Below are 4,078 nucleotides of genomic sequence, written 5' to 3' on the forward strand. Positions count from 1 at the left end.
ACTCTTTAGGCCAAATTTCAAAAATGAAGGCAGCAAAGACTGCATTTACATTAAGCTGCAGCATTTACATTAAGCTGCAGTTGGTAGGGATGCTGCCTTTTCTTACTTGGAGCAAACACGGCACTGCCAGTTCTTGTAGGGTTTAGAGGCTGTTCACTAACATCAGGTGATTGGCTTGGTCCAGACTGGCAGGCCAACACCACACTTTAGCTATCATTTTCCCCTGAACTGGAGAAATGCCTTGTCTCTCTCTCTCTCTCTCTGTGTGTGTGTGTGTGTATGTTTTATGTTGTTCTTAAGTCTTGGTTGATGGACAGGTGTGACCCAAGCCTCAGACCAGGAGACAGAGAAGCCCAAATTTTAATTTCAGGTGTGATACTGAATCTCTGTGTGGCCTTGAAAAAGCCACTTAACCTCATGGCCTCAGTTTCCCTGTCTACAAAATAAGGCTCATAATCCAAACTTAGATGCCTCACTGGGCTGCTGTGTGCATTAATTATTGTTTATAGTGCAAGTGGAAGTTGAGCCGCGTTAATTATTATTATCATTTCTGGGTCTTCCAGCCAAGTTTAAGCCAAGCCCTCCCCTTGCTTTCAGTTCCTAAAATCTGACAAGATACAGCCCTAGGCCGTGAGGAGGGCCATAAATCTAGGCTAATCAGCAGATTATGCATATCTCGCCACAGGGACTGGCCCCAGAAGACGCTGCCAGCCACAGGCTGTTGGTTCTGGGGTTCTGGGGCAGCCCAGGGACCCATGGGCTTATTAGAACTTCATTCTAACAGCTGGAGTTATGAAGCTGCTGCCACACTCCTGTCCCTTGCCTCTTTGTGTACCTGCCATTTAATTTACTAAGAAGTCTAGAGATCAATAAGAGAAGCTCGCCCTGTCATTAGACAAGGCCCTAAATTGCAAGTTACAGGTGGAGAAGCTTCAGAGGTATTGTGATCACTCATGAAGAAAGATGACTAATCGCTTTCTTCTGGTCACTTATTTGGCTTATGACTTTGGTTTCTACTCTCTAAGTACAGCAGTTATCAGATTTCCATGTAAGTAAAGTAGGTAGCTGACAACTGGTACGTCAGCTTCATTGAAAACACTTGTGGGTTCTGCCGCTTCACCTAGCCCCAATTGCTTAGTTGTATTTCCTCCACCATCATGTGAAGTTCAGGAGACAGGGGAAGGAGAGAAAGCTCACCTCACCACCAGTCGCCCTCTCCATCTCTATCAGCATCAGCATCACAGTCGTGTGTCTGGGAGACACCGTGTGTTTAACCCTTTGCAGGGAGGTAATCTCCACGTATCCAGTGCAAGTTGCATAAACAATTCCAGCAGGTTTGGATCTTGGCCACGCACAGAACCCTGGAGTTTAGAAAACAATGCCCAGATACATGAACATTCTAAAGAGCAGGAAAATCCATGTTTTGCAGAAATTTTGAAGTAGACTGTCCAGAGCACAGAAGCAACCTATTTTCTGTATTAACTCACTTGGCAAGGGCCAGAGCAATCTGATTTTAGGGAAATGCTAAGCCTAAATTCTAATTCTAAGACTGTAAGGCATCATCTTTACCTACCCAGGCCTGGAGCCAGTTGTTGAAGGACAGATCATGTTCCCGCCTATGTGCTTGACATCCTTGTCAAGGAATATACCCATACCTATTTGCACTGATTCATAACTGTCTCCTTCTCAATTGAGTCCTTGATGTTAATACCCCCCCCAACACACACACACACACACACACACACGCACACACACACACACTTCACCCCACAGGCCCAGTCCCTCACTTTCCCCAGCTCTGTAATCCCCTGGCAAACAGGCAGGTCCTGCCTGGCTCTTTTGTCTGCTCAGCACAGCAGGCAGACGGCGGGGTGTTGGTGAGTGCTAGTTAACTAATTAATGATTGTAAAGCACTTTGAAAACATAAAGAACTAGATAAATGCCAAGTATTATTGTTATTAATGATGAGGAGGCTGTTTAGTCATCCTTTGCCGTGAACTCGGCTCACTGCCCCCACTGTGGCCGCAGGCTGATCTGTGAACTAGGATGAGAACTCTCCTCCTCCCTGCAGGCGCTGTTTCACACTGAGTCAGTGACCAAGGTGAAGGCCAGGGGCCAGGAAACCTCTTCCCGTCTCCCACCTGCTCTCGAAGCACTGCCTGCTTTGCGGCTGTAATGCTAACATTTACCGAAAGCCAGGCTTTGAAACTGCCTATTTCCCATTCACCTGTTTAGTAAGTTCGCTGATGTTTGAGTTCTTGATCATGGTGATTAGACTCTCCCTATCTGAGCACAGGATGGAGCCCACAATGAAGCCCCGCTTTCCATTTAACGGACAGACTCACTTATACACATGATCATTATCTCTTTTACATGGTTTTTTTGGCTTTTTTTTTTTTTCTAAATGCTTCTATTCACATTTGCTCATTTGATAGAATAATTCAGTTGGCTAGGGAAGGCAGATGTATTTTCCCCATTTTACAGATGGGCAATCTGAATTTAGGAACATTACAAGCTTCGCCTAAGACCCCAGGGCATGTAGAACTTGGTGACAGGGCCATAGTTCACCTCAGCTCTCCTGAGCTCCAAGCTGAGTGGTGCCCTCTGACACATGAAGTGATTGCAACGGACTCGGGACACCTGGCAAGATGTGCAAGGAAATGTTCAAGAGGCTCCATGATACATTCAAGCAAAGCAAACGCTCTCAGGAACACCTGGTCTCTGCACCGTCATCTGACCTGGAGCCCCAAACACTGGCTAGCATCGAGAAGTTCTCCACATCCTGCCTGAGGCTTGCTGTCCTAGAATTTGACATCCTATCAGAGCCAGAAAGACTTCAGAATCCCTCCGTGTAATGCCTTCCCTTCATAGATGACAAAACTTTGGTCCAGAGATGTCGAATTACTTGTCCAAGGAAAGAGGCCCGAGCCACGTTTCCCCCACCCCACTGTGTGGTTTTTGCCTCGATAGCCATCCGTAACTAAGCACCGGTCTCTTGCTGGGTGGTTTCATGTTCTTTGAACTTTTCTGTATTTTCCAAAATTCCTCTTGAAATAAATAATAGAAGTATTCAGAAAACAAATGATTGTTCTTTGTGGATAGAGTATCCGTGCAAGTGTGGAGTACTGCATCTCTATTCCCAAAACACATTAAGTCTCCCTTATGCTGATAGTTTTTCAGTGGAGGGTCATTTGAGGTTTGGTTCATTGTTGCTAGTTGCCTTAGCTGTTCAAGGTGCTATAACAAAATACCACAGACTGGGTGGTTTATAAACAATATAAATGTATTGCTCACAGTTCTGGAGGCTGGAAGTCCCAGATGAGGGTGCTAGCATGGTTGGGTGAGGGACATCTTCCATTCTTCAGATTTTTCAACATCCTCATGGCTGAAGGGGCTAGAGAGTTTTGTGGGGCTCCTTTTATAAGACCACTAATTCCATTCGTCAGGGCTCCACCTTCATGACCAAAGCGCCTGTCAGTACCATCTTAACACCATCACATTGGGTATTAGGATTTCAACATATGAATTTTGGGGGAGGTGTAGGGCTTACCACTGGTTATTTTTTTCCCATTTTAGGAGGCATTTTAACAGATCTACAACTTGTTTCTAGGTGTAAGCCACTGAAGGTGGGGGTGTGGGGCCTGGGTGTGGGAGGGGTGACTGCTCTGACCCTACAGCCTAGGGGAGTAGCTTCTTCTGGGGTGCAGGGGGAGGGGGGCACTGCCGCTGTGATGACAGCATTCATGGTCTCGGAAACCATTTCAAGGGCACTTCTATAACCATGAGATTCAGCTAACACATGTGCTCTGCACTCTTTTGACCAAAATCTGGGGCCTAGCACTATGGCCTAAGGTGCTGTAGGATTTCCTTTTTAAGATGTGAGGCTTATTATGTAGCTACATTTTTTCAAATTGCAGCTTCAGAATACATTGAAGTTCAAATGTGCATTGTGAATGCATCCTGGAGTGGAGCTAGGAAGTGGAGCAGCGCTGGGTATAGCAGCGGGTTCTGGCCTCTCTCACCTCTTCTCAGCTCAGAGCAGCCGCTTGAGCTGCCACCGCTGCTGCTGCCCGCCCAG

The sequence above is a fragment of the Pteropus vampyrus genome, unplaced genomic scaffold (genome assembly GCF_000151845.1).
Source record: "Pteropus vampyrus isolate Shadow unplaced genomic scaffold, Pvam_2.0 Scaffold58, whole genome shotgun sequence".
In the NCBI taxonomy this organism is placed as follows: Eukaryota; Metazoa; Chordata; class Mammalia; order Chiroptera; family Pteropodidae; genus Pteropus; species Pteropus vampyrus.